This window comes from Uranotaenia lowii, chromosome 2, assembly GCF_029784155.1.
Source record: "Uranotaenia lowii strain MFRU-FL chromosome 2, ASM2978415v1, whole genome shotgun sequence".
Lineage (NCBI taxonomy): Eukaryota > Metazoa > Arthropoda > Insecta > Diptera > Culicidae > Uranotaenia > Uranotaenia lowii.
Genome location: NC_073692.1, coordinates 102,536,549 through 102,563,750, shown reverse-complemented (window position 1 = coordinate 102,563,750; position 27,202 = coordinate 102,536,549). Strand labels below are relative to the sequence as shown.

General features: G+C 34.5%; 1 protein-coding gene across 1 annotated transcript in view; it reads right to left on the bottom strand.

Annotated features, from left to right (window-relative positions):
• The window catches only part of LOC129746591 (ankyrin repeat domain-containing protein 39-like), a 52,178-nt gene extending 25,602 nt beyond the window's left edge, over positions 1 to 26,576 (bottom strand). Inside the window, exon 1 of the transcript XR_008737321.1 lies at positions 26,348 to 26,576. The gene's annotated coding sequence lies outside the window, so the exon portion shown is untranslated. The remainder of the gene's footprint in view (positions 1 to 26,347) is intronic.
• Between the last annotated feature and the right edge of the window lie 626 nt (positions 26,577 to 27,202).

Here is a 27,202-nt window from a genome sequence, read left to right as displayed (position 1 = left end):
TTTCCCGCTTTTCCCGAATGGGTGGCCACCCTGCAAATTTCATTGTATAGGTTAATGTAGTACCACCTCTTTCCTGTCCTGCTTCTCCTAAATAATGAAATGTTGCGGGGTAAAGTATGGTGTACGTTAGTAAGTTTTCCTCGCAAAAATTCTCTTTCGCTCTTTTCAAATCGTGTAAAATTTTCTCCTAACTTTTCTATCCATCTCATCAATTTTCAATTCTGATATTCTTTCACCAAGAACATACATTTTCACCGATATACCGATATAGTATAGTATAGTAAATAGTATCTTAAAAAAATGCGCCTCGTCAAATCATGATGGAATTGATGGAAAATGGCTTGAAACAATATTTTCAAATACTTGACATTGTGAATCCATCAATATGGCGTCATTTTGTGCCTTTCAATTTTGCAACCAACATGGCGTTAGTCAATTCAATGCTTAATAGCATTATTATGGTCAGATAAATGGCTAATTAGTTTTAAAATGGTTTTATTAGAGCCATATTAAAAGCTAAAATTTGACCTTTCTCTCGCTTAGGATGTTTAGGATGAGTTCCTCATTTCTGAGTTGTTAATCAATAGTACAGTAAACGAGGACAGACTTTTTGAATGGAAAGGGATTGGTTGAGAATGACTCGTGGAATAAACCATGAGTAGAAATCGCTGTCCAACGCCATTTTAAAATCCAAAATGGCGGCTTCCGCTGAAATTTAAGATGTTGTAAATCGCATGAAAACCCAACAATATTGGTATTTGATGAAAGGGCTAAACTAGAAGAAATCGAATTTTACTTTTTCGAAGCCATCTTGAAATCCAAGATGACGGCTTTCGCTGAACTTTAAAATACTGTTAATCACTGAAAATCCCTTGAAACTCCCATATGGGTATTAGTTGAAAGGGATCAACGAATAGAATACAAATTTCGCTCTCAGACGTCACCTCGAAATCCAAGTTGGCGGCTTCCACTAAACATTAAGATGATTTTAATCACATGAAATTCCCACAATATGGTCATTGGGTTAAATAGCTTAACCCAGGGGTGAGCAGCCCGCGGCCCGCGAGACTCTTTTGTGCGGTCCGCGTAGCTTTTTTTCTAATTTTTATGCCTTAACTTTCTTCTAAAATGGATTGTTGGGAAAATTCATATGACTGCACTTATCTGCATTTGACCCACAATATGTCAGATTGTTAACTTTTTTTTCTGGCATTTCAAGCATTTATTATATTCTGTTCAATGCATATTGTTTATTGGCATAACGTTATATTGGAGTTTTTTTTTTATTCAGAGTTCATTTTTCCTAATTATTTACCACTTTGAAAAGCAAAATCCATCAAAGTGTCAAATTCCTTTACAGAAGTATGATAAAAAATGTGCTCAGTGGATTTTTTAAAATTATTTTATCCAATTTGACAAAAAGGCTTGTTCTGTTAGCATTCAAATATTGGCAAAAAAAACAAAAACTTTGTGAAATAATTTTTACTTCTGGATATTGACGAGAATTACGAAAGTTTAATAATAAAGCATGGGTGAACGATTTAAGATTTTTTATCAACATGAATCTGTCGGTATCAAAGTTATCGACCAAAAATTATTAGAACTTGATAAAAAAAAAATATCTGAAATTCTGTCATCCAATCCAATCTATTAGATTATCTGTGATGCTTTTTTCAGTAATTTGAAAGAAAATTTGTAACAAAAATCGATAAATTTAGCTATTTAATATAATTAATGATTACACTAGTTTACAGCATTTTTGAACTCAGTAAACTGAAGGTCATTTCCAATGTGAAATCGGGCGCTGAATCCGAAAATGAAATTCAAAAAAATCTCAGTAGAACCGTTTTTGAGTTATGCTCCAAATATGAAATTTCGAAAAAATTAAAAAAGTTCTTGTACTTAGATTAAAATATCTCGGACGGCACAGCAGTAATTTGAAATCCGTCTTTTGCATATTGAAGGTGAATAAGTTTTCTATCTATCATCTTAACACTGTTTTTGCGTTTGACCAACAGTTTTGTTGATATTAGTGACTTTATGAGAAAAAAATTTATAAAAATCGCATTTTTTTAGAGAAAATTTTGTTTCAACGAAAGTTTTACACTCGATGGTAGCATTTAAAAAATCTGATTTTCCTTTGCGCTTCAATGTCAATTTAAAACAAAGATTTCAAGTGGTTATTTATCAAAATCGGTAGGAAATTAAAGAAGTTATGGCTACTTTACCATAACTGAAATTTTTGGAGTTTTTAATAATTTAACGAACCGCAGTACACTTATCATAGTATAGGAGGAATTAAACATGATAAATCTCACTCGCTCCAAGTCAAAATTATTCATTAGCTTACCAGAAGGTTACATGTCAAGTTTCTGGAAGATCTAACCATAGGGAGGGGTTGCTTAAGTCTCAAACGTGAATAAAATTTTGAGGTATTTTGCCAGGAAGGAACGAAAAATACTGGTTTTTCATCAATAACTTTTTTCATCACTAGCTGAATGTTTTTTATGGTTGATTTTCTTAAAGCCCAAATTGAGACAAATATTTCACCCGAAGACTGTAACTTGATTGGATTTGAAACAGAAAAGTTATTGCGGTTTAAAGATTGTATTTTGGTCGAAAATTGTCGTATAAAACGCAATGCGTAAAAAGTACTCATTGCGGGTTGGACAAAATTTGCGGCCTTTGAACCGCAATAACTTTTCTGTTTCATTTGACTCAATTTAGGCTTTAAGAAAATCAACCATAAAAAACAATCAGCTAGTGATGAAAAAAGTTATTGATGAAAAACCAGTATTTTTCGTTCCTTCCGGGCAAAATACCTCAAAATTTTATTCACGTTTGAGACTTAACCTTCCCATGCCGTTCGCAAAATATCCGTTTCGGGGAAATTTGAGTTGTAGTTTGATTTCGTTCTCCTGGCTGTAAATGTTAACCGATTTTGATGATATTATATTCATTGTGTAGGTAATTTATTCTTATTACTCAAAATTTAAAAATAAAGTCGATAGGTATTACCAAGATATCAGAAACTGGTTCAGAAAGTAAAAAGTCCGAAAAATCAATTTTATTTTTAAAATGCTCATCACTTTTGGCAGCTTTTTTGTATTTAAGTGTTTCATTGATGTTTGAAATCGTCAAGAATCCATCTATCCGACAGTGTATAGATATTTTGGGGTCCAATGAAAGTTTTGACCGCTATCTCAGATCTTCCGGTAGAAAAAAATCTAACTTTAAAAAAACGATATCCAATTTTTGCTTTGCTTAGCTGTATTTCATTTCCCAATGAACCGATTTTCAAAACTCAAATTTTAATTTTTTGACGTTAATTTGATCATTATTTTCATAGAACATACTTGGTCTGTCAAAATTACAAGTTCTTCAGTATATTGGAATGATGTTAAAGAGATTTGAAATGTGCGCTTCGGGTCATATTGACCCGAACGGCATGGGAAGGTTAAGCAACCCCTCCCTATGGTCAGATCTTCCAGAAACTTGACATGTGACCTTTTGGTAAGCTAATGAATAATTTTGACTTGGAGCGAGTGAGATTTATCATGTTTTATTCCTCCTATACTATGATAAGTGTACTGCGGTTCGTTAAATTATTAAAAACTCCAAAAATTTCAGTTATGGTAAAGTAGCCATAACTTCTTTAATTTCCAACCGATTTTGATAAATAACCACTTGAAATCTTTGTTTTGAATTGACATTTAAGCGCAAAAGAAAATCAGATTTTTTAAATGCTACCATCGAGTCTAAAACATTCGTTGAAACAAAATTTTCTCTAAAAAAATGCGATTTTTATATTTTTTTTTCTCATAAAGTTACTAATATCAGCAATACTGTTGGTAAATCGCAAAAACAGTGTTAAAATGATCGATAGAAAACTTATTCACCTTCAATATGCAAAAGACGGATTTCAAATTACTGTTATGCCGTCCGTGATATTTTAATCTAGGTACAAGAACTTTTTTAATTTTTTCGAAATTTCATATTTGGAGCATAACTCAAAAATGGTTCTACTTAGATTTTTTTGAATTTCATTTTCGGATTCAGCGCCCGATTTTACATTAAAAATGTTGGTCAGTCAATCAAGTTCACGATTTTTTTAAAATTTTGTAAACTAGTGTTATTAATGATTAATGATATCTTAATAAGCTAAGCTTAGCTTAGGTTGTTTGACTACTCATATCCACCTTAAATCATTAAGCCCGAAATGCTTGAATTAGTCTTCAAAAATACCGCCATTTTTTTCATGTTTTTAATAAAAATATAATATTAAATTGTATCGAATCATCCAATGCATTTAGAATTTCATGATCGCTGGCGTGGCTAAGTAGAACGAGTTCCACATCACCAATGGTTGCTACTTCGTGATTGATCAAGGCCATCAATTTTGTACAAGGGCCAAAAGAATGCAGCTTGGGATTAGCAACTCATTCTCAATGCACAAAACTCATGCTCTCCCTTTAGAAAATGATCAATAACGGCGCCGGCCACGTCCTAGTAGTTAAAGAGGGATGAAGGAAAGATTGTTAGTAAGATACTTTTTAGGATCAACCATAAATCTGTTATTCCAGTTTTCTTCAAAAACTTGTTTTGGAAGCTCTGGAGCAATGATAAGTCAGTATCACCAGCTATAGAAACGTATAGACGTCTGCGAATCTATATTCAAGTATCTCGAAAGGGGGTTTTTTTTAGTAAGGGAGAGGTTTGGATCAGGAGCCATTTTTGGAAAATGGTGCGATCTTTGGTTGACCTACACCTCCTATGCTCCTAGACATTTTCGTAAGGAAACTCCTAATAATATCTGCGAGGTGTTTTAATTGGAAAATTTAAAAAGAATTATGAACACTCAAACAATTAGAAAAGTAATCATTCGAATTTCCCACAAGCTAGCTGTTTCCCTCACTATAATCTCTAACACATCACTGATTCTCGAAACGACTCTTGAACAGAATTAACAAATAAACACTAAAAAAAACATGGAACAAGAATCAAAAAGTTATAGATGATGCAATTGATGATAACATGTTGAATTTTGGGAAAGGTTTGCAGAAAGTTTAATACTTTTTGGTACTTATTTAAGGTAAGTATTTTAGCTCGCGAAGTAATAACATTGTTACTCTTTAATATTTAAGTGGCTTAATTTCGCTTTTCTAAATTAAATTTTAAAATAAGATCGCTAAAAAATAACGAGACAGAGATATACATTAGGTACTGATAAAGGAAAAACTTTGAGAATTGTACCTTTATTGTCAAATTTTACTTTAAAAGTGTTTTTTTTATCTTTGTCGGTCAAATTTAACAGTTTCATCGTAATAACGAGTAAACTTTGTCAAAAAGTATCATTAGCATAATAAAAAAAAATCATGATATAAAAATCGGACAAGACAAACATCCCTGATTAACTCAAACGAACCGTGATATGCCAAAACGAAAACTTTAAATTAAATTAAAACTTCAAAACGGTTCGGAAAGTAAATCAAAATTTCAATGCTTCTCAAAGCACTTAATGTGCATCACAAACCGCTGCTAAACAACATTTTCAAGTTCATAGAACCTGCTTTAAAAATGCATTAAAAATGAATTAAAAAGAAAAAAATATACTTAGTTTCGGATTACTTGAATTTTTGCCAAAGAGGACGTTGCAAACTCGTCCTGCCCAATGAGCCGCACATCCGGCCGGGAGAACAACACTCTGCCTCGCTAGACTTATTCACTCGCTCTAGGAAATTCTGAGTAGAGCAGCATAGGAATTCGAGGGCCTTTAAGGTAAATCCATCTTCACTATTAGAGGAAACTGTTTAATTTAATTTTTCCCTTATTGAATGACATGGAAAAGAATTTTCCTACAACGATTTTGACACACGCGGAAAAAAAATTTTCCCTATCCCAATGATATCTTAATAAGAATAAAAATTATAAAAATCTGGATAAAAATTCCAGATTTTTTTTTTTTGTTTTGATTATAGTCGTTTTACCATCTTTATGGCATTCGCGACTTTATCAACGTTGCAGTTGGCGGATCGTTATTGAAAAACTATCCGGTACAACTGTGTTCGATGTTTACTCTTGGGCTCGAACTCGCGGACATCGGCTCAGGAGACAACAGACTTGCCAACTGAGCTATATCACAAGCCCTAAAAATTCCAGAATCAAGAATGTAGTTTTGAAGAGAGTTGCTTAAAATATGTGAAATTGCACATTTTTCTGGCATTTCGACAATTTTGCTCAACATATCAATGAAATGATCCGATACAGAACTTCAATTAAAAAAACGGGATTATTTACCCGTTGTAAAAAAAATATCTAGGATTTCAGGACAAGTTTTTATTTTGGAAAAAATCACAGAAAGTCAATTAGCGTTTCAACTTCCAACGCTAAGAAGACGGTGATTTCTTTGAAAACATATTTTTCACACGATTAGTTATCACTGTGGTAAGCTCCAGAAAATTTTTAAATTCAAGTGATGACAAATAGTAGATACCATTGGTTTTAATAACGTGGGGTGCCCGAGAAATTGGAGAACGGTTGCCATGGACCGAGTGAATTTTAGGAATTATGTTCGTCAAGTTATGTCGTAAGACGGAATACTATGTAAATAAAATAATGGTTTTAATAAAAATGTTGTAAGAACGAATGTTTGCCAAGAAGTGCTATTAAAAAATTGAGAGAATTTTAAAATGGCAAAGATTTAGTGATTTACCTTTTCGATATGGGATATTTAAAAGTGGTGTTGAATTTCTGTTATTCAACACGTGAATTCGTTTTATCTTGCCTTTTTCAGATTTCATTGGGCCAAAAATTTGTATTTTTTTAAATATGATGGGAAGCTCTCATAATTATTATAAAAAAAAATATTTTAAGTGCGGCCTGCCGACAAAATTCTAATATTATATTGGCCCGTTGGTTCAAAAGGTTGCTCACCCCTGGCTTAACCAGTTTAAGTTGAATATCTCTATCAGACGCCTTGTCAGTCACTGTCTTGAGATTCAAGATAGTGACTCTCGCGGAACCTTTAAATGCTGTAAATATCTAAAAATCGCATGAAACAATATGAGTATTGGATGATAGGCCTAAACTAGAAGAAGTCAAATTTCGCTATCTGACGCCATCTTGAAATCGAAGATGGCGGCTTCCACTGATTATTTAAATACTGTAATTCACTGAAAATCGCATTAAACTCCCACAATATGGGTATTGGATGGAAGGGCTAAACGAGTAGAAGTCGAATTTCACTATCAGTCACCAATTTAAATGGAAATCCAAGATGGCGGCTTCCGCTGAACATTAAAATAGTTTTGATCACTGAAAATCACATAAAATTCCCACAGTATTTGGTGAAATTGCTAAATCAGTACAGGTCGAATTTCGCTATCCGACACCATAATGAAATCCAAGATGGCGGCTTTCGCTTAGCTTTCAAATGCTGTAAATGACTATAAATCGCATGAAACCCCACAACATGGGTTTTGGCTAGAGGTCTAAACTAGAAGAAGTCAGATTTCGCTATCAGACGCCATTTCGAAATCCAAGATGGCGGCTTCCACTGAACATTAACATAGCCTTGCCAGATACTTTCAGAAAAAAGCGGAACATTTTTTTTTGTGGCGTTTAAATAGCTGTGAGAAGCTGACGCTGAAAAGGAAATGTGGGTAGAGGGGTCAGGGAAATAAAAGTTTAGAGTAGGCAGCTTAGAATAGTAAGCTTTCAGAAAAAAAGCGGGACATTTCACAACAAAAAACGGGACATTTAAGATACTTTAAAAAAAAGCTAAATTGTATTGCCTAACTTATACGTATACCATCAGCCAAAGTTTTTCATAGAAAGTACACTAAGGTTTTTTAACACGGATTGACTCCTTCAGTTTTTCTTACATGACTTCTATTTACACGGTTTTTCACCATAAGCACGGTAATTTTCCACGAATCTCGCAAATTAATACGTTATTTGAGAGCAGTATATCAATTCCTACATGTAAACGGTGGATTTAATATCGCGTAAAAACCTTTGTGCAATAACATATATACATTCCAAATTTGTTTAAAAAATTTAGAAACTTCCAACATTGTATACTTTGGACAATTGAGTCAAAAAAGGTGGTGTATAAAAGCTATAAAAACTATAAGAAGAGTCTGTCGAAAAATTTCGATCTATAATCATTTGGAAGCAACTTGAACATTATTTTCATCAAACTAAAGTTGTTTACATTGCATTGGTTAAACGTGCTCCAAGAACGCTTAACTGAATTAGAATCTTATTGTAACTTTAGGGCTATTCATAAGACAATATATGTACACTCTAAAAAAATGATGCTTGTTTTGAGAAAACAGACGTATTCGAAAATTGTTTGTGTCGTGTTGCTTATTTTTAGAAAAAGACGATTTGGAAGATGTTTTGTGTTGTCAGTAAATTTTGTAAAAGTTTTCCATGAAAAATGCGGGACATATTGAGGAAAAAGCGGGACGGCGGGACATTCAACAAAAAAGCAGGACATGCGGGACGCATGGCAACCCTACCTTTACACGTTTGTCGCCATGGGACCCATATTCGTGTGACGAGTGTATTTCCTGGAGAGCCCGTCACATCAAAAACGTGTGACGCTCTCTTACTCATGTTAGCCGCTCAGTTTAGCCACACGCTACAAATATTGGAAATAGTCGAATTTCGCTATCTGACGCCACCTTGAAATCCAAGATGGCCGCTTTCGCTTAACTTCAAATGTTGTAAATGACAAAAGAAATCGCAGTAAATCACTACAATATATTGGGTTAAAGGAAGAGACCGTTCTATGAAACTTTTGGTTACTGTGGTGATATCCGGATTTTGTAAGGTAGAGTGTGGTGGGGTAAAAGTACGACCTTAGGGCTATCCTATTTTTAGAAAATTTTGCCGCTTGTTTTCCAAAAAATAAGAACAGCATATGATTCTTTAGACTTTTATCTCTCTTCTACAAAATTACGAAGATAATCGATCGGCGCATTTGATAGCAGTAGTGAAAATGCCTAACTGCTATCGAAACGTACTCTTACCGCACCTCTGGGGCAAAAGTTTATGTGGGGTAAAAGTACAACCATTCAAAATTCCACAATTCTGCATGAAGTCAACAGGATAATTATTTTGTATTAATCTCTGCTTACAGCAGCAGCTTTTTTGTTCGCTTCTGATACAAATCCTATACATGGGCAAATAACCTGCGCGAATTTGGAATTCTGCACTAACTTTCCATATTCAGCAGGTTTTCAAAATCCAGTTCTCATCGTATTGGAGCAATTTTTCGCGCGAGCAAGACAAAAATATGCGCTGATGTTTCCAGAGCATTTAAAAAAGAAGTTAACATTGTCCGTTCAGATTTACTTCAGTAGACCTTTCGTACTTTTGCCCCTTCAAGGTTTCTTATGATTCACAGTTTATTGTGCAGAACAGAGACAAAGTAATTAATTTCTTTCTTCGGCATTTGATAGTGATTCAAAACAACTAAAAAGACACATTAAAACTTTCATTGAAAGCCAGACTTTTGATTGCACAAACATGTTTGCCGTTATTTGAAATATTACATCATTTAAGCAAAAAAGCTACTTTACCTCATTTTTCGGAGTATTTTCAATTTATACAAAAAAAAATTATGGCTGGTTGTTGTTAGTCCAAATCACTAGCAATCCATGCCAGAGTTTTGAATTTTACTGTTCTCGGTTTGTGATAATCCCAAAACGTACTTTTACCCCACCTTACTCTACTTGGAATGCACAAAAATGTTCTATGCTACTTGTTCAGACTTGTAATGTTCGTTCAGAAGTCCAAATCAAGCACTTAAGGAAAATGTACTTCATTTCTCTCGAGTACTTTTTATTCAGCCAAATCTGAACTTTAAAAGTACAAAATTAAGTATTATGTGATTTCTGGTTACTTGGGTAGTAAAAAAATAGACTTTTAGACCAACCGTTTGGGGTTCGTCTTGTTTAAACTACAATTTGAAAGAAAAAAGTAAGGCACACATTTCACAAAAATAAAAAACCACACTAAAAAACTTACGTTTAATCACGAACCATGCGAGTCCGGTTTAGAAAAAGTTGATGCATCATTTGATGAATGCAAAGGTTTACATTTTAAATATAAACCCTACTCTAAAAAGGTGATCAACCTGAGTTAACTTTAACCCTTCGTTTCATAAAGTAATAAATTTGCAACAATTAATGTATGGAAAAGTGGAAAAATTGTATGTTATTTTAATTATTTTTCTTAATGTACTCATCATTATCAACTGTTTAAAATGATTTTTAAGGAAAAATAAAAAAACCATGAAACGAAGGGTTAAATAGGTGTTTCAAATAACATCAATCTAAGCGTTGGCTATGGTACAGAGGTAGCGTGTTCAGTTTTCACTAAAAAGGTCCAGGTTCAAATCTTCATGAAAATTTTTCAAGTAAGTATAAAATTTATTAAGAGTAACGGGAACAGTATAATCAAAATAAATGTATAGAATTTCAATGAGAGATTAAAGCAAATACCTACAATTCTTTTTTGAAAAAAAAAAAATCCTTTCAAAGTTTCATGCAATAGACTGAGTCGATTTGGGGTCATTTTTGAATTTTTCAAACCCTGGGGTTTTAAAAGCTTCTTTTTGGTCCAAACCTCATCAATGTTTTTTTGCAAAATTTTTAAGTAACGTTTGCATGAGTAAATTTGACTTTTAGGTTTGTATGGGAAAATTAAATATTTTGTACTAAAATAACCAACATCATTTTTATTTCTTCTGTGGAACCGAGCCTGCCAATGGTTTTTGTGCCAATTTATTAACTCATTCAAGGAAATTTTGCGCTGAACTACTTTGTCGAATGTCATAACTTCGTATCTTTTTATACATAAAAGTGATTAGTATATTAACAGGTGTCTTTCTTTTGGCAATGATTAACAATAAATTCAATTGACACCACTGCTGGGTACCTAGCGAGGTATTGCAAGACCACTTTCCATGCCATTCTTCGTGGGACACAAGCAGTGGTGTCAATTGAATTTATGGTTTATCAGTCCAAAAAGACATACATCTGTTAAACAGCTAATAACTTTTTTGTCTAAAAACATACGAAGTTATGACATTCCACAAAGTTGTTCAGCGGAAAATTTCCTTGAAGGAATTTATAAATTGACACAAAAGCCTCGGCTCGGTTCCACAGAAGAAACAAAAATGATGTTGATTTTTCAGTACAAAATATTCAATTTTCCCATACAAACCTAAAAGTTCATATTTACTCATGTAAACGTTACTTAAAAATTCTGCAAAAAATCATGGATGAGTTTTGGACCAAAACGAAGCTTTAAGACCCCAGGGTTTGAGAAATTCAAAAAAGACCCCAAATCGACTCAGTCTACTGAATAGCTACACAGTTTCGATTATGGAACTTAAAAGTATCGATAAGAACTTAAATTTTAAGCCGAGTAGAATGCTAAACAGCCCTGAAGCAGGGCTGAGTAAGCTTTTAAGAGACCGTTCTATGGAACTTTTGGTTACTCAGGTATGATATTATTGGAAGTTTAGCGTCTTGTAATTTTATTCGGGTGCATCCAAATAATACAATTTCTTCGGGGACCCTCAATGAATTCTTAAAATCTTTAATTTTGCATCATTACATTTTTATGGACGCTGCCTACGGACTACGGAATGCTAAAAAAGCATTTCACTCAGTGTCCAAAAAAGCTGTTAAAAGCTATAGGTTGCACATAAGTATTTTTTTTTAAATTTTTTAAGACCACAAAAATGTAAAAAAATGGTGCAAAAACCGTACTTTTCTATTACTGGAAAATGATTAAAGTCACATCAGATAAATTTTGAAAAGGATTGAAAAGTTGACATAAATACGAAACACAGGATTTTTGACGAATTTTCAAAGGAAGAAGGAAGAAGATGAATGAATGAAAGAATTTGTGAAGAATTGTGAATTTTTATCAAGGAACAAAGTAAACGTAGCCTAATTTTTTTTTTGATAGGCATATGACATTTGGTTTTTCTATAGACGAAATTTTAGTAAAATTTGTTTGTGTTGTTAGTTTAGTTTAATGGTTAAGTTTTTTTCAAACCATATTGTAACAACAACATCAGCAATGTTAAATATGTTTGGCTTGTATGCTTCCGTAAAGGATTAAAATTTCCTCTTTCATTTTTTCCAGGGAAACTGGAAATCATTTAGATTTTCCTAGTAACCTCCAGACCTATCACTTTAAGCAAACGAACTTTAAAAAAAATCGATGAAATTTAATTACTCTCATTTGTCGCTTAGGACACTTCAATACTAGTATCGCCAACGACCAAGTATCGACTTCTGTTGGAAATGAGTTGTCCCGTAATGTTGTAGCTAGGCTATAGGTTCATGCGTTCACTCAACTGAAACCGATATATGTATGTTAGCAACCTTTTCTGACACGGCGCCGGTCGCCAGTTGTAAGTTCTCGGTCACTGACTACCACAAATGGCCGGTGAAGTCTTCTACTGCCATGCCCAGTGCCCAAGTGGGTCCCCTCTAATCTATTTCGGTAATCCATCTGCATATTAAATTATTCGCTGATTTCTTGTGACTATATCTACTATTTGGACGATGGAACCACCTGGCAATGTACCTGTATCAGGAAATTTTCCGTTCCAAGTAAACGGGAATATTAATTTTTAACCTTCCAAAGCCGTTCGCTAAATATCCGTTTCGGGGAAATATGAGTTGTAATTTGATTTCGTTCTCCTGGCTGTAAATGTTAACCGATTTTGATGATATTATATTCATTGTGTAGGTAATTTATTCTAATTACTCAACATTTCAAAATAAAGTCGATATGTATTACCAGGTTTTCAGAAACTGGTTCAGAAAGTTAAAAGTCCGAAAAATCAATTTTATTTTTAAAATACTCATAACTTCTGACAGCTTTTCTGTATTTAATTATTTTTTTGATGTTTAAAATTGTCAAGAATCCATCTATCCGACAATGTATAGATATGTTGGGGTCCAATGAAAGTTTTTACCGCTATGACAGATCTTCCGGTAGAAAAAAGTCTTACTTTAAAAAAACGACATCCAGTTTTGGCTTTGCTTAGCTGTATTTCATTTCTCAATGAACCGATTTTAGAAACTCAAATTTTAGTTTTTTGGCGTTAATTTGATCATTATTTTCATAGAACATACTTGGTCTGTCAAAACTACCAGTTCATCAGTATATTGGAATGATGATAAAGATGTTTGAAATGTGCGCTTCGGGTCATATTGACCCGAACGGCTTTGGAGGGTTAATTATAACTTTTTCAGAATGCAAACAATTTCCACATACGTACAATATATCTTACTTGAACATTAGAATCTACAAATTTCGATAGAGAAATTCACAAAATTGCGGCTAACCAATGGGAAAAATCAATTAATTCACAGTCACAGTTCAAGGACAGCTTATTTTGTAAGGTTTTGCTACTGGCGCTCAGCATTAATATACTGTATAGCCCACCCACATACACTCCGTCCAAAAGACGTTTCGAGCTGGAACGTGTAATGGATATCGAGTGTGAAATCTTTGAAAATTTCCCCACTGCATCGGGTTACAAAGCTCCTTCCTTGGCGAGCGGAGCTCCTCGTCAGTTTGATGACTGTCGGTGGATATGTGGTAAAATTGTGGTATGCAATCGTTTTTAATGAAGTGCATTAGGGTATGCGGTGCGGAATTGATGAGCTAATTATTTCTGTATGAGAGGAAAAATCCTCAATTATGATAAAACCAATTTTAAAAAATTATTGCATCTTTGTTCAATCTCTAAGTACATTTACCTTAAATTTGTAACTAAAAAAAGAAAAAAGAAACAAATGAAATTTGCCTAGTATTGCGAAATACAAACCAACTGGACACGCCACTTCCAAGCAGAACGTTGAAATTGCACCTGATATTATAAAAATTTAAGCATCCAATATTTAAAGTTTGTGCTCAGTCAGTTGTCAGGGACACCAAACGATATGAGTATAAAAAATTCGGCCAGATGGAATAGCTGTGCATTATGCACGAGGGAAGCTCTCATTTTTTATTTCGTACACAATTAGCATTAATAAATTTGTTTAAGCAATTTTTCCAGAGACAGATACCATTTATTAACCTTTGAATTTATAAGGCCATTAGCCTAAGTAAACATAGTACATTTGACACATTGCACTGTGTCGTGAAATCGCTTTACCGGACTTTTTGGAACTTTCATCATTCTAGCAGTCAACCAATTACTTGAAAATAAAAAAAAATAGTAGCCAACGGTCGCAAATTGAATTTTCTAAAATTAATATAATTTGGTCATTAACAAGTTAAAGTTATTTGTGTTGTGATCGATTACTTTTGTGACGTGAATTCACGCTGGAATTAACCATTTTTGACTTCAGTACATATCACTGAGATTTCCTGTTCTCTCTGTGGTAATAGAATATTGGTGTCTTAAAATAAGTTGTAGAGAAAACAATTACCCACAATTTGATGTTCATAGCTTCTCGATTGAACAACAACGAACAAACTCTTTAAAGTTGTGACGTGAATTCACTTAGTTAAAACAGAACTGGATAGTGAACTGAATTCCCGTCACGAAATTTCAAATTATTCTGAAAAATTCTTTAGAGCCTTCAAATTTAATATACACTTTTAAAGGTGATATTTTGTTATTCCGACTTGTACAGTAATAAATTTTCAGTATCTTTACCTAACTTTTCCTTATTTTGACTGGCACTGGAATAGCAACATATTGAGGAATCATACGTCAAAATTACTACTGTTTTTCGCAGTAAAAAAAATTTTTTTGTTTGTATTTCAGTATTTGTGTACTTTTATTTGAAAATGACGAAATAATTCATAAATCAACTAAATTATGTTCGATTTGTAAAAATCCGACCACTTGGAGGGTCAAAACAGCTTTCAGAGCATGTTTCCCAAAAAAAAAAATTACAAAAAAATTAAATTTTGTGACGTGAATTTACTCATCCGAGCTGTTGTAACTAAGCTGGATTCCAACCGAAGTCTATAAAATTGAGTGTTTCAGATTTCTCTTAATATTTCCAAAGAAGATTTTTTTTTAATTGTTTTACTATGTTAAAATTTTCTCGTAAAATTTGAAAGTTTCCTGTTTGCGTGACGTGAATTCACTCATTTGCGACTACTTTTGTTCTCTTTTTAAAACAACCCCATTGGATATAAAAAAAATCTTTTTTCTACACAATGAAGCAGTATTTGTTGGCCTCAAAACGTATTTAAAAAATTCCCAAATAATCAATCCATATATTTTAATTGACTATTTTGTAAAGAGTGTCAACATTTACACTTTTTCCAACAAAAATTTTGATTTAAAAAATCGTATAAAACATGTCAAAAAATTGTTTTTTAAATTTTTCGTTGGGTTTGTGTGATTATAATTATCAAATTTATTGACAAGTTTCAAATTTTTTAATACGTTATCGGATAAAAACCACTTGTGAGCAGAGATGCCAATGTGCCTGATTTTACAGGATTTGCCTGATTTCTAGAGGATCAGTTTGACATCCTGGTAAGCCAAGGTTTTTCCCTGTTTTTTTTTTTTAAATTAGATTGATTTTCCCTGATTTTTGTGAATGTAATGGAAAAAGGTGGTATTGAACTGCATGAGATACCACTGAAGGAGGTCAAAATGTGGAGCCACGACCAAAAAAGGTCCTCACTTTGACAGAGTTTTCCGCTAATCTGATGTATCCTGATTTTTATTTCTCACGTTCCTGAATTTCGAAAAAAAAAAATGTTAGGAACCCTGCTATCACCACCCATCGACTCGGGATTTAAGCCGAGCACGCACATGGTCGATTGCTTCGGGTTTGCCGCTATGCCGACCATGGGCGCGCTCGGGTAATAAAATCCCGAGTCGATGGGGTATGGTCAGTGATGTCAACCTTCCAGATTTTTTCTGGATCTGCCAAACTGGACTTTCGTCAGACAATTTTTTAAGTTTCCAGATTTCCAGATTTTTTACTTTTCTTTCAGACTTTTGGGTTTGAACATGACATTTTTTACAAAACAGTAAACATTCCGAGTTTTCGAGATAAAATGATAGAAAATGGTTCGAATAAGCAATTTAAAAATGAGAAGATCCACGAAGATGGATGTTAAGCAGGGAATTAAGCATAGAACGTAGTACTTTCGATACTTCTACAATGGCGTTTGGCATTAATAATGTATAGAATGTATTATTAGATTATCAAACAAAAGTGACCAAAAAAAATCATCAAACTTTTCCAGGTTGGCAACCTTTTTGGAGCCACCATGAGTACTTTTTATGTTTAGATGAAATAGTAAATATCCACTAATTTTTATGGAATATTTTTTATAAGTTTCGGAGACTGATTTAAAATTGGTTAGCCCAGCCCAGTTTCAAAAAGACATGAACAAATGCCCACGCACAAAAATATGTACGTACTTACAGCTTGATAAATCATCGAGCTGAATCAATAGAATGAATAGAACTTATAAAATAAAGTCTCAAGCTCATTATTCGTGGTGGTGGTGATCGTTTACTATACCTGCCTGTAAGAAAGGGAAAACAGGTCATCATTTTAACTATTTGATGTTAGCTTGATTTGGCCTGATTTTTCTTCTCAAGGCTCCCTGAATTTGGGAAAAAAATGTTGGCAACCCTGCTTGTGAGCGGTACAAGCGCGTGAAATGTGACATTTGAACATTTTTTCTTGTTTTTCTTGATCATTTTCCAACGGAACAAAATCACTGATCACCCAGCAAACATTTTTGTAGCTATATTCTTATGCTGTTTTGATATACGCTCCATATACATGAAAGAATTATCGTATAAAAGTTGAAAAATCAGCATTTATCCGATTATTCGTACCTATTGGAAGAATGCAAGAGAGCGCAAGATTTTGCTCCCATAGCCTTTAAATCGTTTCCAGCGACACTATTCTCTCATTGGTCAATATTAATCAATTTCCATCTGATTTTTAGCCACCTGGATGCACTACTGGTTGCAGAGAGAATATGACGATGATTTTCTCATTTGAAGCCGCCGCGGGAGAAAAATCATTTCAAAATTAACAACAATGGCGGACTTTCTATCATATCCGATTTAAACTGACTTCAGGCGACATTTTATACGATCTTTACGATACGGTCTACGACTTAAATTATCATTTCTTTTACGATTTTAACTTCACAGGAGGCATTCGTCCCAATAAATGAATTTTTCACGATTAGTTGCTTTATAAAAGACTTGCTCTATGATTCCAAATTATCTTTAAAATACATAGCTAATGGTGGATAATTCGAAAAATCGATCCCAAACTCAGTTTGCAAACGCGGCTTGTTTGATGCTACACTAAAAAATATTAAGGTAGGCTGAGAAGAATAAAAGAATTTGGGTTTACGACTTAATGACCAGCTTTGAACGTTGATTCAAAGTGAGAATGTGTGGAAAAGCGATAAACAACATGAAAAACTAATGAAAAAAATGTTTGTTAGTTGTTTGTAGTGCGACGCAGATGCCTAAACAATCTCTGCCAATAAGCATTTACTCAAAAGGCACCTACCGAATGGCCAAAGTCAATGAATGTTTATAGTTTGACTTACATCTGGCAATGTGCCACACAGCTTCAAAAAGTAAATGGAAAACAGTTGATGCTATCGTCAACTATCTGGAACCACCGCTCGAAGACGCTCAAAATTTACTAATTTTAACCTCGAATCAGAGCGCCAAGAGACCACCTAAGGTTACGAAATGACAAAAATTCACAGCACGATATCGCTACAGTCGTACCACGATAACACGACTCAATTCACAAACAGCACTGATTTTGGTAAACACAACGTCACTATGGCGACCCCCCGTATACGCATCAAAACCCCGCGCGTCGTCGTCAAGGTAATACAAGGTCTTCGCGTGGGTCCCAAATCGGACAACCTTTAGAGCTTTTGGGCGATGAACTTGTTTTATTCCTCTTTCTGCAACGACTTCCAAATAATTGAGAGTCAGCAATTTTGTTTCTGATTTTTTTTCAATCAAAGAGGAAAACTGACAACAGAGAGAAGGTAGAATGAAATGTAAAAAAAAACCGGTTCGAGTTATTTGTTTTGCGCGGCTCGCGTTTGCCAACTAGGGAAGGGTCGAAAACGTTCCGAACACGCCGGCGAATGGTAAACAACTGAAGGCGTCGTCGTCGGGGAACTCTGGCACAGCAGACAGCACAGGTTGGAAGCACCGACCGGTGAGAATCGACATGGAACTTACTACTATAAAAGGTACAACGTGAAACTGGGGGGAAGCGAACGAGAGTAAATAAACTACATTACCAAAAGAATTTTGCCTCCACACCAGACGACGTTCAGTAGCTTTTATTGTGGCTTGAGGATGAATGAATTTAAACAAAAAATTAACAAGAACACAGTTCACAGAAGAGAATTTTCAAAATTGGGAAGTATTTAAATCGATTTAAATGTTTTTCTACGCAAATCATTGCCCATGTGCAATTTTTCTCATTTTTGACGGTTTCGATGAGAACGTTTTCTGCAAGGTATTCATTATTTTACTGAGATATGTCGTCCTGAGGTCTTTTCCTGCAATTTTGTATGCTAAAAAAATCAATAAACAATTTATTTTTATTTTTTTAATTAGTAGCATTTTTTGTAGGTAACTCTAACTTTCACGACGGCCAAAGGGTGATCCCGGAGTGTATTTTGTGTGTATTTTCAAGCACATGAAACTGTCAAAGTTCGTAAAGAAATATCTGGTTTGGCAAGCCATCTGTACCTGTGGCTTGAAAAGCAGCATTTTCATAGCTTCCGGGACTGTCAACCAAGAAATTTACGTGAAAGAGTGTTTGAATAAACGTCTGCTGCCTTTCCTGAAGAAACACGGTTGTTCCGTACTGTTTTGGCCGGATTTGGCATCTTCCCATTACGATAAAAAGGCCATGGAGTGGTACGCCGCTAACAACGTGCAGGTGATTCCCAAGGACAAGAACCCTCCCAACACGCCAGAGCTCCGCCCAATTGAGAAATACTGGGCTATTGTCAAGCGGAACCTAAAGAAGATAAAAAAAAACTGCTAAGGACGAGCAGCAGTTCAAGGCAAACTGGCTTTCTGCGGCGAAAAAGGTGGACAAGGTGGCTGTACAAAATCTGATGGCAGGGGTTAAGCGTAAGGGCCGGCAATTCGGATTTGGAAAAGCGGAAGCCTAACTGAATATTTTTCCTGAATTTTATACAAATTAAACTTGAAAAAGAAATTTAATTTGATTTTTTAAATAAACGATTTCACCGATTTACACGCGTTTTCCCTTGACCAAATTTTGACCGTATCACCCTATCACACTATCCGTATATTTCACCATTGAAGACTTAGAATGTTATCTATACAGAATGTAAATTTGAAGTTTAGTATACTATATACCAAAGTCGTGGTATTGGATGCGATTGTTTCGAATGGATTGAAGATGCCTCCTGTTTTCATAAAAGCTGGAGGTTCTGACGGTTTAACTAACTCTCTCCTAAAAAAGTGCGTTGGCGGGCTTGAAGGACCACCCCTTCGCCCTTTCTCGGATTCTCTTAACGAAGGAGTTTTCCCGAAGTTTTGGAAGATTTCCCATATCTTACCGATACATAAATGTGCTTTTAAGCTTTCTGTTGGAAATTATCGTGGAGTCACTATTCTTTCTGCCATACCCAATCTTTTTGAGAGCATCGTTTACGACCATATGTACCCATGGTTGGAAAGGAGAATATCCGACGTTCAACATGGTTTTCTGCAAAGAAGATCGACCGTCACAATTCTTGGAGAGTTTGTCTCAAGAACTTCAAAATGGATGATGCAAGGACTACAGGTTGACGCTATGACGCTATGAGCTCAAATGGATACGTTCATACCTCATTCAAAATATTCAATATGTGAAGCTAGGAAACGTCAGATACGGTACTTTCTTGATTAACAGTGGTGTACCACAAGGGAGTCACTTGGGACCCTTTCTTTTCATCACTGTTATGCATGAGTTTTGCGAGGTTCTACAGGACGTGTGTGTGCTGATATATGCAGATGATCTTAAAATATTCCTTCCCGTTCGTTATCCGAAAGATTACTTAAATTTGCAAAACGCACTGTACCGATTTTCAGAATGTTGTAAAAGCCATGGACTGAAAATTAACGTTTCCAAGTGCAGCGTTTTATCATTTTCTCGGAAAATAACGAACGCAGCGGTTTCGAGCGGTATGGAGCCGTTCCAGAATATTCGAACTGATTTAAAAAGAAGCGCGCGTCGTGATGTGTTTTAGTTTTGAATCGAATCCGCGTGTTTAAGCATCATTATCCTTTGTTACGCGAATTTACCTACCAAGTTAAAGTTTAGAATGTACTTGTAACCTTAAGAGAAAAATAAAGAGTTATCAAGTGTTATTCTTGCGTTCTTCCTTTAAGTGTAACCTGGAATTCTGAAGTGATTGATCCGACCCTTATCCATATACAGTCCACAGCTCTGACACTATGTATAGAATGATGGCACTTTATAACGCGTAGGACGAAGAAATTAACTTGAGCATGACCAGAGACCAAATTAAAACTAGTGTTAGTAGACGTTTAACAACAAATTAAGATCAGAAGTCAGTGTTTATTTAAGTTTTAACTCAGATAAAAGGCTAATGCCTAGGATCCACATAAATAAATTTAAAAAAAATGCCATACCTGGCTGGAGGAGAATATGTTTTTCTGGAAAAAAAATCTGGACGCAAACCGGGTCCAGTGGACAAAACTTTGGACCGGGAAGTCATGCGTGTTTACGTCAGTAAGAAACTGCCTCAGTTCAGGATGTGGTGAAAAACGTGGATCCCCTCTCAGTACATAACATAGAAGTGAACAAATTTCTCCTAAATTGTGTTTATGCTGTTCATTAGTGCTTCGACTCAATGGAACACAATATATTCGTTCTGGACTAAATGTTTCAACGTTCCATAAAAATTAGGGCTCGTTGCGAGACTCTTACCCGTGGTTTTTAGGGGCTATGTGCTAGGTCTTCGATCAGTTTTAGCCTGCAATGCGTAAGATTTCACAAGTTTCAGTTTTCTCAAACAAATTTGGGCTACTCTACTAAGCATTGGCATTCATTGTTTAGCAATTGAGCATTCTGCACTCTGATATATGGTTTCTAAATAAATCATTGAACTGTAATTTATAAAGTTATTCTTTGAAAGGTAAGTTTTAATCAAACGTCGATCCGCAAATTATAGACCTTTAAAAGTGCTATAAATTATTTATTATTTATTATTATTATTATTTTTTTTTTGTAGAGAAATGAATCCAACTTAGATGAAATTTCAGGGACTAGATAAGAGAAAATCGATGTTGAAAAACATGCGAAAAAAATTCGCATTGTCTCCCGGTGAGACTTGAACCCACATCTTGCGCCTCTCCGGGGCCCATGTATTAACATTCTACTACAGGAGACCAACCTGGCGTATGAATATTATACTGGTTGAGTGTCGATGTCTATCGGAATGAAGGGAATAGTTCTCCCATGTGATCATAATCATTTTTTTCTTGGTCTATTTCTATTCCCATCATTTCATCTTAAGGTAGTTGGAATCAAGTTTAGACATTTTTAAGCACGGCAAGATTTGCATTACCTTCTCATATCCTGCACGGGTTGTCAGTTATGATGAGAAATGATGCGTTTGCCGTATTTGGATATCTAGCCAATTTCGGTGTTTGGCACCGCCTTATTTCTATTTTTAAACTGCGACTCAAACATTCAGTCAGCGAAACTTTTTTTGTAGAGAAATGAATCCAACTTAGATGAAATTTCAGGGACTAGATAAGAGAAAATCGATGTTGAAAAACATGCGAAAAAGTTTAAAAATAGAAATAAGGCGGTGCCAAACACCGAAATTCTCTTATCTAGTCCCTGAAATTTCATCTAAGTTGGATTCATTTCTCTACAAAAAAAGTTTCGCTGACTGAATGTTTGAGTCAAGACCCATCTCTGGGTCGCAGTTTAAAAATATTATTTATTATTTTTATCTTTTCTTGTTTTTAGAGCTTGATATTTCAAACCCCTACGAGTATTTCAGCCAAAAACCAGTTCAAAAGTCAAAATTTAAAAATGAACTAACACTATTATTTTTATGTTTATTTGCTTCTTGAATACATTTGACACCATGTACGAGTCAGTTTTTTAATATTTAGTTTTTAGACGAACAATAGCGGCTGTCGGAACATCAAGATTTTTATAAAATGGAATTTTACAACAAACCGTATCAAACTACGTCAAGTTCAAGATTGAATTACAGCTTTCCAAAGTGACATAATTGAAATTTTGGAGGAAAATTGAATATTTTGTACTGATAAATGAAATTTTGGTTTTTTTAATGTGGAACCGAACCTGCTAATGGTTTTTGTGCCAATTTATAAATTCTTTATAGGAAATTTTTCGCTGAACAACTTTGTCAAAGACTGTACTTTTGTTTCTAATTTCGCAAAAAAAAATTATTAGCTGTTTAACAGGAGTATGTCTTTTGGCACTGGAAATCAATAAATTCAATTGACATCACTGCTTGGTGACTAGCAAACTATTGCATGAAAAGTAATCATGCAATACCTCGCTATAAGCACCTAGCAGTGATGCCAACTGAATTTATTTATTTTTTGCAAAAAGACAAACCCCTATTCACCAGCTAATAGATTTTTTGTCTAATATGATTCTAAGTTACGGTCTTCGACAAAGTTGTTCAGCGAAAAATTTTCTATAAAGAATTCATAAATTGGCACAAAAACAATTAGCAGGCTCGGTTCCAGAGAAAAAAACAAAAATGATGTTGATTTTTCAGTAAAAAATATTTAATTTTCAAAATATTCGAATATTCGAATATTTATTCAATAAATGTTACTTAAAAATTCTGCAAAAAATTATGGATGAGTTTTGAACCAAAACGTAGCTTTTCAGACTCCAGTATTTGAAAAATTCAAAAATTACCCAAATTGATTCAGACTGCAACTTTCAAAAACTCTTTATTTTGTTTGCAGTTTTAAAAGTTTTTTTTTAAATAAATGTTTTTGTTTATGTTCTCAGCAAGTCCCAGCAACAAATTTTACATCATGTGAACATTCATAACTTCATAAACTTAGAAAACTATCGCATACTTCCGCACTCGTGATATTTTCAATGTTGATGGTGAAAAATTGTCTTAATTTTTTTTTGCTTGTTTATTTTAATCAGGTGCTCAAAAAAATAATAGTTATTCGAATTATATTTTAAAATTGGTTTTTCGTGCTTATTACAAATAATTAATTTACCAAATGATACATTTGCAATAATGTTAATCTCGTGGCACATGTATAAAAATCGCAGTGTTTTTTTTCTGAATTTTTGAAAGTTAAGCACTATTATTTATTTTAATGTTAACAAGGAAAACTCTTGGGTTTTAAGTCGAGTATTTATTCAAATTAAATATTTCAAAATATTTGTTTGCAGAATGAGCGTTCATTTTTTAGAGCTCAGCTGTTTAAAATAATCATGCCTAGTATAAAGTATAGTGATCGCTCTATAGAAACAAATCTTGTATTATAAGAAAAAAAATTTCACGATGTGCTCCAGACAACCGAAAAAATAAGCGAAGAAAAACATAGGAGCTCCATAAAATCGTTCCTATGGACGTTTTAAGTTATTCAGCATAAATGAACGAAGGGTAGCAGAACATACGCATGCTTCAAAAATAATGAAAAAGATGGCAAAGCGACTGAATTGCAGAATCTATTTGAAGTCCATCAAATAAAAAAAACTATAAAAATTTTGTTGTTGCAAATTTAAATAGAAATCAGATCAATTAAGTGTATAAGAGGTTTCCATTTTTTGTGAAAAGTTAACATTCATGAAACGCAGGGTTAACATAGGGTTGTCATCCGTCACGCAAAAGCGGGACATGTCTCGCTTTTTTGTAGAATGTCCCGCTGTCCTACTTTTTCCTCAAAATGTGTGCTCAGTTTGAAAAAAAATTCAAAAATCAATTTGAAATCTGAATTGAGAATATAAGAGTAGAATTCTTTACATATTCAAACAGGATTCAAAATAAAATAGATAGGAAAAAAAAAAGATTTAAATTCCATGCGTTATGACTAAACATTCTAGTCCATCATATTTGCACAAGCATTACGTTTGCATAATCTTTTTAATGCACGTTCATGTAACAAAGTCGATGTTGAGGTACATAAAGTATGATATCGATTACAGCTAGTAGTGGCTTGTGGTTGCGATGCAAAACATTTGCTGATTACCCCCCTATAAACCGCCCAAGAAAACGAGTTTCCATTCTACGGGTTCTGTTTATTCCGATTTCCCTACACCGATTCCCTCGGCATATTTAATGTCCAATGAGGGGATGATGGAATTAGTCCGCCAGCCTGCCATCGATCAGGGTAAATTACAATCTAATAATACTACTAAATGAGGGACATCCTCTGACTTCACATTCACCGTTGTTCGTTGGCCGTTGCCAGTTGCTTGGAATCTGTAACGCCACTAGAGCGACAAAGATGTTCCTCCTTCAGGCAGTTGTTGAGAAGCCCCATCCCAGAAAAAGAAGCCCAGATGTGGAGCACCTCCATCCAGTATAGTGCTCCGAGGGTTGTGGAAGGAAAATAATAATTCATTTGGCGAAAAATAAAAACACCAACTCGGTTACAAACCAAGCCCCATGGGAAAACATTATTGTAAATTCGAAAATAAATCATTCATAAACTTCTGGGCGACCACCGCGATGCGATGTTGCGTCTCTTCGTCGAATAGTTGTGAATTTTCGCAACAAGTTTACCGGGTGAATTTATTCGAGTGACATCACCCTTGCGCCGGGGTGGCATTGAAAATGCGCGTCTCGTCTCGTCTCGTCTGCATTCTTTCAGCTTCCTCGGATTCAATTAGGAAGCGTCTGAGAATCTCATATCGATCTCTGAAGTTCTGAACGCAAGAAATTCAATCTAAAAATTCCAATTTTGTATTATTCTTAATGAGAAAACCAGAAAAAATGTTTACTCCTATTTTCGCAAATACTACTTAAAGAAGTTAACAACATAGATATCCATGCTTTCCACAGCTTCCAAAATGTTTTAAATTTAGCTAATTGTATTTTTAGTGAGATTTTTTGAACTGCAATGTTGGCCGAATTCGACATTGAAGTGGCTGAGAGGCTGAGAAAAAGCTATCCCGCCATTTTAAGAAATTCAGAAACCTTTGCCAGTTTCAAATTTTTTAGGTGCCATTTTCTATGAAAATGAGAGCTTAGGTCGCTCCCTTTCAAGTTGTAATGTAAGTTTTGCTAGCACGGAATTTTTCGGTTCAACGCTAAATTCTCGGTAAAATTTGACTGTAGATGGTTGCTCAAAATTTAAACCAAAGATCGGTAAAGTTTTCAAAAAAAAATTAAAACTTTTAAACGGTATTTTACTTCTTACTATTACATTCCGTAGTTCTCTCCAAACCATCCGAAACTGAAACATTTGGCTCAATTAACACGCTTCTAGATGGCCTATCAAAATTGAACATCCCCTTTGAAAAAAATTGAAACCGCAATTTTGATTCAAAATTTGGAAACATCGCTGGAAAGAATTCAAAAAAGATTTATGTCAGCGATTAATTTTTATGTTTCCAATAATAAAATTGAGTGCAGAATCCTGATGAAAATTTCAAATTTTTACCTCGTATTGTAACATAAACCCAGTCTTAAAATCTGGAAGTAGGTATGTTATAATTTTTTTTGCTAAGAGTTGATCCCTTAATCAATATAAATCTCTAATCAACGATCAAAGTGAGAAATGCTATGAAACCCATCACAAATAATCCTTCTAAAATGCGATTAAGCAACTAACAAATGTCCAATGTCACATCACTTGTACCATTTAATGTCCCCAAGGCCCGAATGTGTATATATGGCCATTAAAATACCAGCGCACACCGTCGAGCGAACGCGAAATTATTTGTGTATATACGCAGCTAGCTGGCACAGCCAAACTTCTCCGTGTATATATGTTAGTGGGTAATGAATGATCATTTCAACCAGCTTTGGTCATAAATCCCTGAACTAGCAGCAGCAGTTGTTGGCGACCTTGAACCATCAGCGTTCTTCGACATTCCTCGTATATTATGATACATTTGCTTGACTTTCCTATTGAGATCAACCGAAAAACTAAACCTATGAAGTCAAAAATCAATAATGGAGAGCTTAAACCATCTTATCTTTCAGCTACTTAAATTCGAAAATCATCAATCAAACTGATAAGGATAAGCCACATCGCAGTTCACATTTCAATGTTGCAAGTTATAGGCATATAGGTATTACTCACCTGCGATTCAAAATAAGGTGTCGATGGGATGCATGCTTTCAGCTGGAATTTTCTACACTCAACAATAACTGGACGTTTTGATATAACTCACAATAATAACAGTAAAGCACACACGCAGGAGCGGAGTCCCTTATAAAACTTTAATTTTGAACGGTCCGAACAGTTTTGAAATCGAATCGAGACGAGCGACGACTCAAAATTACATCCGACGGGATCGATTTTTCGGCCCAATTTGCGATGTTGACATATTTTTGTTGTTCTCGCGGCGGCGGTGACAGTTTGACGTCGAAAGACACGCAGAAAATAAAATTCCTATTTCGGAATATTTTCGCAGCTGGAAGCGAACTCTATTGGAGAATAGTGGAAACATTGTGTTGTCGCCCATCAGAAACTGGAACTGTGCAGACCAGTACATTAGTGTGGCTGAAAAAATAATCAATATTTATTAAACAAAAAAAATGCTCCGTTCGATTTTTTTTTCAACGAACTTTTTCAAGTGATTTTCATGAAAAAGAGACTGATACATCTCTTTCAGCAAATATAATAATAATCAATATACCTCACTCCCAAAAAAAAATGGGAGACATGACATGCACGCCTCCATGTGATCAAAGTTCTTACTAAACGTAGAAATATAAACGAAAATAACCAAAGTTGCCTGACCAAAAATATTTCACAACATAGAAAACACAATTTATCACAGTAACCGTACTTTTGAAAAAGAAAGTAAATACGACGCTAGGCGAATCAAAACAAGGGATAGTTGCGAAGAAAGAAAATAGTTTGCAAGAATGGAGAGACGATGTGCAGTTCTAGATTGTCCCAATGTTAAAACCGCATTCACACCAATTTCTT